At 35.2% G+C, this 12,102-nt stretch overlaps 1 pseudogene; it reads right to left on the reverse strand.

The window, feature by feature from the left end:
• Positions 1–577: 577 nt before the first annotated feature.
• LOC141498970 (calmodulin-alpha-like) lies at positions 578–1,086 on the reverse strand (annotated as a pseudogene).
• Positions 1,087–12,102: the final 11,016 nt, after the last annotated feature.

Below are 12,102 nucleotides of genomic sequence, written 5' to 3' on the forward strand. Positions count from 1 at the left end.
TATCCATTACAAGATACTGCTCTTTCTTCTGTTGAAATTTTATAAAAATTCTTATGTTTTAGCTTTGAAAAGTAGGATGATAAATTTGGTGCTAAAAGAGGCAATTAGACTTTGTGTCCAATGACCTAATGGAGGTAAGAGAGAATAAATGACTTGTTGAAGATCATGTTTCTTTCTGCAATTCTATGATGCATAACCCTGCCACATTGCTGAAAGAATATTGGTATTATTTCTATATTATCTTCTTTGTTGCCTTTTGATGCATAATAATACCAACTCTTCCATTTGCCTCTCCAAGTAGTAAATTATCCTTTCATTCATTTAATTTCTTCTTCCATTTATAGCAAGAACATCAAGATTTATATAATTGAATGCTTCTTCTAGAATATTCATTCATTGGTCATTGAACAAGAATTTCTTAATGTTTGTGGGGAGGGGGGGAGGAAGACAAACCTTGTGTTGTTTTATATTGGACTCTCAGTCAATCAGGGTTGACTTAGAACCAAGTTATTTGGTTAAGAGTGTTGAAGAGAAAGAGTACTCAAGAGAGACAAGGGAGATCAAAGGAGAACAGGCATCACCAGCCTCCCATGGTCTTCACTTCTTGATCATCACCATTAAGCTGACCATTTCCATCTATGTCCTCAGATCATCTCTCATTCACCTCCTCAGTCAGCTTCTCCCCAGGGTTAATCATCATGTGATGAAGCTCTGTGGCACTTATGTAACTATTTCCATCCTTATCAAAGACACTGAATACCTTTATGATTTCTTCCTTACCACCATAGTCAGGAATTCAGGGAAGTTAATGGTCCCATTCCCACCTGCCTCTACCTCACTGATTATATCTTGAAACTCACTCTCATTTGCATTCTGACCCAGGGATTGAATCACTGTACTCAACTCCTTGGTGGTGATGGTCCCAACTCCATTCTTATCAAACAAGGAAAAGGTCTCCTCGAGCTATGCAATCTGCTCCTCAGTCAGCTGGTCAACTTTGATGGGTCTGGCTACATGGAGCACCAGAGGAGGAAGAAGAGAAGAAGAATAGTGTTCTATACTGTGCCAGCTAACTGGGAATTCCATGATGCTGGGAATGAGAATTTGGGGGTAGCTGGAGGCAAAGCTCAAGCCATATCCATTGTCACCATCACATAGCTAAGACATAGGTGATCTAGAAAATATATCTGTCCAACAATCGGGAACAATTTTGGGCTGTCTGCAAAGGAGAGTACCATCTGTATCCAGATAAGGAGCTGTGGAGTTTGAACAAAGTGCAAGGACTATTCCCTTTAATTTAGAAAAAATAAACAGATATCTTATTGTCTGTTCTTGTTACCTCTTAGACTTCTCTTCTCTTTAAGGATAAGATTTCTCTCTCATCACACCCAATTTGGATCAAGGTACAACATGGAAACAAAGTAAAGACTGACAGAGTGCTTTCTGTGGGTGGGTGGGTGGGGGGAGGGAAGCAAGATTGGGGGAAAATTGTAAAACTCAAATAATATCTTAAATAAAAATAAATTTAAAATCTAAAAAAAAGAATGTATCTGTCTTAATACCCTCTCTTTTACTTTACCACAGTCATTTCAAAAGTAGAGGTGGGCTAGGTAGTAACAAGGGCCATATTTTATTATTACTTGATGCATGAATTTTCCTTATTCAAATAATTCATCATCCTTTAACCAACTTAGGTAGATTGCTCCTTATTAAGCTGATATGGCTTATTAATAGAGCAATGCTTTTTCTAGCATGGAAGAATCTTATAGTTTGCATAGCTTGGAAGAACTCTGAAACTTTTTTATTTTTTTTGTTTTTTTGTAAGGCATTGGTGTTAAGTGACTTACCCAAGGTCACAAAACTAGGCATTTTTAAGTGTCTGAGTGGAGATTTGAACTCACGTCCTCCCGACACCAGAGGTGGTACTCTATCAACTGTGCTACCTAGTTTCTCCTTGGAAGAACCTTGAATGACCTCCTTACCCAGCCTAGAAGTAACAGTATGCGAAGGTCATTCATTATATGTTATTGAAATGTCTCAGAGTTGATGTATTAGTTTTAAGTTCTGAATTAGATTATTTCACAAGGAATAATATTACTAAATAATAATTTTTGCTTTCACATTGAGTGGTACAACTGAAACAATGCATTTACTATCATAAGGCTACAATGGTGCAGCTAAGTGGTACAACAAGTAGAGCGTTGTACCTGTAGTCAGGAAGACTTCAGATCTAGTGCAGCCTCAGTTATTTACTAGCTATGTTACTCTGGACAGGTCACTTTACCCTGTTTGTCTCAGTTTTCTCATATATAAAATTACCTGCAGATGGAAATAACATACCATTGTAATATCTTTGTCAAGAAAATGCCAATTGAGGTCATAAAGAGCTGTACATGATAGAAACAACAGCAATAACAAATAAGTTATTCAAACAGAGCTATTCAATTGAATCTTAAAGATTAGAAATTTTTATATAACTATACTATTTCTCTCTGTCTCTGTCTCTCTCCGTCTCTCTCTCAGTCTCTCTCTCTCTCTCTCTCTCTCTCTCTCTCTCTCTCTCTCTATATATATATATATATATATATATATATATATATATACTTCGTTCAGGTCTTGTTCTGGAAATCTGACCATCTTTGTTTGAGCATTTTGCCTTTTCAGTTTTTATTTTTGTTTCTCATATTTTATTACCTCTTAGGACATGTAACAGAAACAAACATAATACTTATATATCAAGGAGACTCACATTTTTTATGTTCTTTAAACTTTTATAGTCATAATAAGTTTTCAGTCAAATGCCTTGTTCATGTGTTACTAATTGCATCTGTGAGTTTGTTATTTTAAAGTCACCAAATTTGTTGCGTAACTAGGTGTCAGTATTTGGAGTGCTGGGCCTGAGAGTTCCTCTTTGTGAGTTCAAATCCAGTCTTTTGAATACTTAATGGCTATGTGAGCCTGAGACAGTCAATTCTGTTTGCCTCACATTCCTCATCTGTAAAATGAGGAAAGGAGAAGTCACTCCAGGTTTCATTGCCAAGAAAACCCCAATAGGGTCACAAAGAATCAGATACAATGAATTGACTAAATAACAAGAATATATCTTGTTAGTTTGGGATTTTATGTATGTGTGTGTCTGTGTCTGTGAATGTGTGCATCTGTGTCTGTGTGTGTGTGTGTGTCTGCATCTGTGTCTGTGTATGTGTGCATCTGTGTCTGTGTGTGCGTGTGTGTCTGTGCATGTCTGCATGTCTGTGTGTCTGCCCGTGTGCGTGTGTCTGTCTCTGTGTCTGTATGTGTCTGTCTCTCTGTGTCTGTGCCTGTGTGTTTGTCTGTGTGTAGTTATATAAAAATGGACAGATTAAAAAGTTGATGAAGTTGATTTTTTAAAAGGAATAACCTTCAAAAGTACAAATGAAATAGTAATAGCTAGTACTTCTGTAATGCATAGCATTTTACAAATATTTCCTCATTTGATCATCACAACAATCCTGGGTGGCAGGGGGAGTGGATGCTATTATTGTTGCCATTTTACAGATGAGGAAACTGAGGCAGGTATTTTAAGTAACTTGCTCAGAGACATACAATTAATATAACTCTGAAACTAAAGTTGAACTTGCTTTTCCCTGATATTTGAAGTATTCTATGTACTGTGTCATCTAACTTCCATGCTATCTTATATCCATCTATCTTATATCATTCCTCCCTGCTCCCTCCTCCCACCTTTTTTCTTGTCAACAGATTAAAATGACTTGCACAGGGTGACACAGCTAATAAGTTTCTGAGGCCCGATTTGAATTTAGATCCTTTGGATTCAAGGGTTGGTGTTCTATACTGTGCCAACTAACTGCCCCTGTAACATAACATTTTTCCAAAAAAGGCCTGTAAAATTTCAGCTATGATGATCATAGATGAATTCACAAAATAGGAAGTGGAGGTGACATTACTACAAAGTGCTAGAAATAAGACAGGGTTTAGATTCAAGAGGACCTAAGTTCATATCCAACTTTTAGTACTTGCTGAATGACAATAGGCAAGCCACATCTTGCTTTCTGTTTTTCAGTTTCTAGGAGAATAAAGTACAAATAACAATAACAACATCTGCCTAAGTAACTAAATGATGATAGTCAGAGAATGAGAGGCAGACAGAGGTCAAATGACTTGCCCATGGTCATATAACTACTGAGGATCTGAAGGATTTCAGATCTTCCTGACATCCTTCCAAGATGAATACTCTCACATTGCAGGTATGAAAATAATATGCAAACATTAGTTTTCATTATTTTTGTTGTTATTATATATATATACCCAACCTTATGATGGATAAGAGATTAGAAAATAAAAAGTACTATGTAAAGAAAGAAAAGAACAACATTTGAGCACCAGAGGGCAGTGGAGTTAAACTGAGATGGTAAATGCTACAGAATAAGTTTTTTTTTAGAAGAAAAAAATTCTAGATCTTTTCATCCTATTCTAAATCTTGTGTGACTTTTATTATCCCCTAATGCTGCAGTGGAAATTACTTCTTTGGCTATAGAAACATATTTTGGCTTCAAATTTCAGACACTCCTGTAGAGAAAGGGGTAGAAAAATGCTCTCTCTTATATTTGTTTATTGCCTTATACTAGGGATTGCAAATGAAGGATTAGTTATGTCCACATAACCCCCAGAAATTCTGCAAGATGAGGGATGACAAACCATGTTTCTTCCTTTCGGAATGAGGAACTACAATTCAGAGGGGTGAATCTTTCCTAGCTTTGTCTCACAATAACAATAGTGGCTAACATTTACATAGACCTACTGTGTGCCAGGCACTTTGAGAAACACTTTACAATTATTATCTCATTTGATCATCTCAACAACCCTGGAAGGTGGGTGCTATTATTATCTCCATTTAACGGATGAGGAAACTGAGGCAAACAGTGAAGTAACTGACTCAAGAGCTCAACCCCCCCCCATATTAAGATTGGTATTTTAATCTAGATTTCCTGTGGTTTCCTATGTTATCTTAAAAGATGAAATATTTGTCAAGAAAACAAAATTATATTCTCTTAAATGGAACTGCAGATTTGGGGGATTATATTTCCAGGATCAAATATAAAATACTTCTTCATTTTTATTTCCTTTTAAATTTTGAGATAATCCGTCTTAAGTATCATACCCAGGGTGACACAGCTGTACTTGAATTTGTGTCCTCTGGTCTCCAGGTCTAGTATTATATCTACTGCATCACCATATCATCTTTTTCAGTTTTTAAAGGTTTTTACAACCTTATGCCTTTCTTCCCTTCCAGTTTTCTTGTATTTTACTTCCCTCTACTTTTTCATACAGGGACACTGACTTCCTGGCTGCTCCTTGAACTGATAAACTATCTCTCTCCTCCATGCCTAGAATGTTCTCCCTTCTCATATTCACTGCCTGACTTAATTGACATTTTTCAGTCTCAGTTCAAATCCTGCTTTTGACAAGAAGCCTTCCCTGGTCCCCTTGGAGGCTAAAGCCTTTCATCTGAGATCACTTCCCATTTACCCTGCCATATCTTGTATGTATACAGTTGTTTCTCTGTTTTTTTTTAAAATAGAATATGAGTTTCTTGAGGGACCATATTTTTGTTTTTCTTTGTCTCCTTATGGCTGAACACAGTGTTTGGCACATAGTAGGCAAGCACTTAATAGATGCTTACTGATTTAACTTGTGACTAACACTGTGATGACCTTTGTAAACATTGAGATTTTAATCAAGATGACTTGCCTAATTTTAACTTAGTTAAGGAATTCTATATTTTTTCTTCGGTGATAAGATTTCCCTAAGTAGTCCTTATTGATTTCTACAAGAACAATGCCAGAAACCTTTATTAGCATTTGTTTGAAGGAGAGTTGTAAACAGTAGCATTTATAATGGAAGATAGCCAGCAACCTACCATGTGGCCAGAAGCAATCCCCTGACTCTGACCCACAATTCAGGAGCATTTAATATTTTTGCTATGATTTTATTGATCAGATCAGGCTGATATATGATTTCCCCCCCTTTTTTTTTTCCATTTTCCCATAACTGGTCTTAATTTGTTAATTGTTTTCTATTTATTTTGTGTAAAGCTTTCTTTTATCTCTAGTTCTTTGCATGTTGTCACCTTCATTGATTGTAAGCTCCTTGAGGACAAATGTTAGCTATCTTTCCTAGATTTGTCTCACAATAACAGTAGTACTAATGTTTGCAAAGGACCTACTGTGTGCCAGACACTTTGAGAAGCACTTTACAATTATTATCTCATTTGATCCTCACAACAACCCTAGGAAGTGGGTGCTATTATTATCTCCATTTTACAGATGAGGAAACTGAGGCAAACAGCAGTGAAGTGACTTGCCCAGGATCATAACAGTTAGTAATGTCTGTAGCTAGATTTGAATTCAGGTCTTCTTGATGCTATACCAGGCACTCTCTGTTCTGTGCCGCTTAGGTCCCTCAAGAGCTGTGAAAATCTAAAAGACAAATAATGTATTGAAGTACAACACACATGAAATGTTAACAGTAATCCAGGAGTCAAATAATAGCACACTGCTCAGTTTTCAATTTTCCCAATTACTTAAAATTTATGTTGCTTTGAGAATCGTGATATGCTATTTTAATTTTTTGTATAGCTATTGGCATTTAACCACCAATGAAGGCAACAATTTTTAAAATCTCAAGTGAGAAAAATGATGCACTATAAAAATATTCAGTTAGTTTCAATGAGCTACCAAATGCTGAAATATTTTATTCATAACAATCAATCAAGCAAATTTACTATTTGTCAGACACTGTGCCTAAGCTCTAAGGATACAAAAGGAAGTAAAAGACAGTTCCTTGTCCTCAAGAAGATTGTTTCCTTCCCTGCTCTTATAGTCTCAGAGTTGCATTGAGAGGGGAAATGATTTGCCCAGAATCACAGAGCTAGGATGTATCAGAGGTGAATCCTGAACCCTGGTCTTTCAACCTCTTAGGTCATTTATACTTCACTGCCTCTCAGGATGAATAAACCAGGAGAAAATGGAGTATTGTATGGATTAAAAAAATTTGCTTTCCAAGCATGTGATGAAGGACATAGAGAAGTTCCACTGGAAATAGATAAGTGGTTTTAGTTGATTATAAACTGAATGTGTGTCACTATGTAAAGTTGTGCCAAGAAAGGTAGTATGATTTTAGTGTCCATTAAGAGATGGATGGATAGAGCCAAGATATGAGGAGTTCTATATTTTGCCCTGGCCAGACCTCATCTGGAGTGTGGTGTCTATTTCTAGTTACCACATTTTAGAAAGTATATTTTTAAGCTGGAAGAATTTCAAAGGAGGACAACCAAGATGGCAGGAGGACTTGAGGTCATGGCATCTCAGAATCTATTGAGGGACTTGGAGATGTTTAGCTTGGTGAAGGGAAATCTCAAAGCACTGTAGATTTTTTCCCCATTTTTCATTTTAGGGGCTTTTAATGTGTCAGAAACATTAGATTTGTTTGTCTTGGGTCCAGAAGGTCTTAGTGAGTGGAAGTCACCAAAAAAAATGGCTTTGATGACTAGAAAAACTTCCCAACAATTAGAACTACATAAAAACATAACAGCTAATTTTGGAGGTAATGAGTTTTTTCTCATTGAAGGTCTTTAAGCAACCTGAAGATCATTGGTCTGATATAATTCAGAGGAGATTCTTTCTTATGCTAAAGATATATGTTTGACTAGAAGGTCTCTCAAGGTCGCTTCTCACTCTGATATTTCAAGATTCTGTCTTTTGTAAACTGCAAAGTGCTGAGCAGAGTAAATTGTTGTTACTATTATTACTCATAAAACATTTTATTTTTTGACCTGGTATAACAGGTTAGCTTGTATTCAGACAGCTTGATTTATATCAAGTGTCCCACAAGTTTTGGTATGGTTCTAAGCTATTATAGTTTGCCATATCTTTTATTTTATTAAAATTCTTTTCTTTGTTTCTGAAAACTGCTGTAAAATATTTTGTTAATAACTTTTGTGAACCATCTTTAACATGAAATTTCATTTTGTTGAAAATATATAAATTGAAGCATGAGATCAATGGTATAGTGACAGTCAGTACTTGAATTCTTCATTTTCTAATTATTACTTAATTGATCCACAGTCTTTTTATTAAACAATTATATATTTTCAAATAAAGAGTTTTAAAAAATGTATATGAAATTATTAAACTTTTACCATGTTTGGCCTAAGTTGTGAGAAATAAACAATTTTCTTTGGGTATTCTTCCCTTAGTTCGTTTCTTTGTCACAAGGGACCCTAATGCTATCATCTGCCTTCTTAGGGATCCCTATCTTGACTTTCCACATTTGTAGCCATCACCATTCATTTTGTGTTCTATTTCTCAGAACTCTCTTCTCTTCTAGTTAACAATGACTAGTGATTTTCTAGAGTAGCTCCTAGTAATTTGTTTAGCTTACTTATATGTATTATACCTTCCAGATAACAATTCATTTAAAGACATGACTCCAGAGGGACACCTTTAATGAATGACATGAATGCTGGGGAATTTCACGCAAGCAGAAGGGAGAAAATTTGGGTGAATATCAGGCAACAAAACTGGTTGCCTTGTCTATTGACATTGCCAGTATATGTGGTATACAAAGAATTAACACTTCACAAGTTGGATTCACTTTTTTTTCTTAGTATATGGGCCAAAATTATTGGGAATGAGATGAGATGAGTTGGATCTTTTATTTGATTTGAATTGGGGTAGAGGAGAGTAAAGGCTTAGTAGGATACAAGAAAATGTATGGATACAGAAATCCATCCACAAGTCTGTTCAGTAAGATTAACCTGCATGTCATACAGGATTCCCACCGTGGGAACAGTGGAATGTGATTTGGTTAACTAGGGGTAAGAGGGACAAAATAATGAAAATATCACTGTATTAAACACTTGTCTCTTCTGTCTTTTATTAAACTCTTTGGGAAAATAGCTTGTTCCCATTTATTTTTTTTATTTTTAAATGACAGTAACTTACCAATTACCTTCTCTTATAAAAGAAAAAGAGTTGATTAAAGCCAACTAATACAAGGATGTATTATGATATGGTATGCACTCATAATTCTTCATGGCTCTATTGAGAGGATGGAAGTCAGTTTAGTCACCAGTCCACCCTCTAAGATATGTTAATTTATTAAATTTTATTTCTGATGTCTTAGTGTTTTCATTGTATATTACTCTCCTGGCTCAACTTTCTTTGACTCATGAGTTTCAATCAAGTTGTTCCATGTTTTTCAAAATTTCTCCTTTTCATTATTTCTCATGGACTGATAATATTTCATTAATATTATGTTATACATTCATACACCAAAATTTATTCAGCCATTCCCCAATGAGCATTCATCTTGTTTAAAGATTTTTGCTATGATTAAAAGAGCTTGCATGAATATAAATGTGTATACATATGTATATGTACATATATGTATGTATATATATTTATACAGGTCTTGGATATCCTTGGGTTATTTACTTAGTGGGAGGGTCATTAGATCAAGAATCAATTAAATAATAATAACTATTATATAATAACACATTGTATAATATATTTTATTACTCTCATATAGTGTTTTAATATTTGTAAAGCCCTATATAAATATTATCTCATAAGTGCTATTATTATTTCCATTTTATAATGAGGAATCTGAGGCAGATAATAGTTAAAGTGATTCATCTAGTCACACAGCAATAATCTTTGCTAACATCTTTATTGTCCAGGCACTGTGCTAATTGTTTTACACTTAGATCATCATATTAGTCCTGGGAGACATGTAAAACAATGAGGAAGAAAGATTGGTAGGAAATCATCCTTCCCTAAAGTCTGTGACACTCTCTCAATATTTTATGTGCAGTCCAGTGGAAAGTGATTTCAAACTCACAGAGGTTCATGTTGCAAAGGGGTAAGTCACATCTCCTGGAATTTTCCAAGCTTTTGTGGTAAACTTCTTGTAGAACTTTGAATCTGCCTTTCTTTATCATATCCTGTCTGTGCCTGGCTCCCCATGCAAATATTACTGAAAAAATTCCTGTCCTGGGAATATTCTTAGTAGTCAGAGAAAAAGTTCAAGACACCAATGAAAAAGTTCCAGATTCAGGGGTGGCTAGGTGGCTTAGTGGATAAAGCACTGACCCTGGAGTCAGGAGTACCTGGGTTCAAATCTGGTCTCATACACTTAATATTTACCTAGCCCTGTGGCCCGTTTGCCTTGCAAAGAAAAGAAAAAGTTGCAGATTCTCCTGGTCTACCAGGAGAAATTTAGGTGATTTCCTGCCCAAATGATTCATCTTTTTCAAAGGGCTTAGCTGAAAGACTTTTCTTCTCCAATTTCAGCTAAAATCTCCAGGGCCTAACCTTGCTTGCTGTTTTATAGAAGATCCACAGGATGAGACCAATCAGAATATATTGCCTCTCATACCTAGTTAAAATGCCTTTCATTTGATTCAATTAAGATTTGTTTTAAACTGTGATCAAGGAAATAACCTTTTGCCAATTTAAGTGCAATGAAATAATTATCAACTCAGTGATCCTCACACTAAAAAAAAAAAAATTCACTTGTGCTAAAGTAGACTGGTATAAATATTTTAGAAAACAGTATAATAAGATACAGTGCTGCCAAATAGACCATGCTTTTTGATTCATTGATTCTTTTATAAGACAGTATCCTTAAAATGTCAGGACTTGTTTTATTTATACAAATATAATGATAGCTACTTAATTTGTAACAGCAAAAAAGCGAAACAAAATATTGAAAACTGGCTTATGCGATATGACTAGAGAATAGCACAATAAATTACATATTTGCTTCAGAGTATATCAATATATATATCAAATAATATGAGCATGTAAAGAAATATGAGGTCTTTACAAAGTGATGTAAGGTGAGACCAACAGAGCAATGTTGTTGACCACAATTATATTAAGAAGGGGACTCTAAACCATCTCAGGTTGCAAACCTTAGAGAGTCTTAGCTTTTAGGGCCTCCTCTCAAAAACTTATACTACATGTACTCATCTCCTAACTGTGCCTCATTCATTCAACAAGCATTTATTAAAAATCTATCATGTGCCTAGTACTTGTTTTAAACACTGGGGTACAAATTCCAAAATGAAAAAACCTGTGCTATCAAGGAAACAGAAGATACATGTAAACTTCAAAAAAATTATGTACAATATAATTTTAGAGAGGATTTTGCTACATGAGGAAGATCAAGTTAAGTTTCCTGTAAGAGATGATACTTAAACTTGTGCTTCAGTGGAAACTAGGAATTCTAAGGGATGAAAGTTATAAAGAAAAGTACTTTGTGTTAGGGAGACAGACTCTGAAAAGGCATGGGCATTTTTGGAGGTGTGAAATGGGTGAGGAGCATGAGTTAAGCTTTACCACTAGGTATATATCATTGTCTTCTTTTTCTCTATTATCTTTCAAGATCTCAAAACTATTGTTGATTCTGGCCCATTGAGAATTAAAGGTAATGAGGCAGTGAATCCTATCATTATTTGTCCTAATCCCAACATATTTTGCCAAAACCTAGCCCTGAGTTACTCCCATAGTCTTCTATGTTCATTCTTAGTCATTTTCCTGAATGCTCCTGAAGAAATCAATTTGAACCATGCTAACTGGATCCTTTACAAATTTATCTGTTAACAATCATGTCTTCACTGCTATGTTATGATTCATTTTTATTCTCTACTGATTTGACTTTTCATTGCATTCTCTACAAACCTCGTAGTTCATTTCATCACCCTTCCTCTAAACTGAGTACTAAGTTTTCTAAAAAGAAAAGAAGAAAAGTCATTTGACTTGACCTCCCTTCTCATTCACTCCCATTACTCTATGCAAAAATTCCCAATATGTCCTTGATTCACCATAAACCCCTATATTCAAGTAGTTACTGATTTCCTCTAGTAAATTTCTTGCATCTTTCTGTCCCTTTCTCTCTCTACTCACACAACATCTCTATTGAGTAAGTTCTTAATCACCAATCCTTTGCATCTTAATTGTCTCCCACCCCCATTGTCTCCATTTTCTTTACTACTTAATTTAAGGATAAATATTTCACCAACCAATTGAGGAGATG

The sequence above is a fragment of the Macrotis lagotis genome, chromosome X, assembly GCF_037893015.1.
Source record: "Macrotis lagotis isolate mMagLag1 chromosome X, bilby.v1.9.chrom.fasta, whole genome shotgun sequence".
Classification (NCBI taxonomy): domain Eukaryota; kingdom Metazoa; phylum Chordata; class Mammalia; order Peramelemorphia; family Peramelidae; genus Macrotis; species Macrotis lagotis.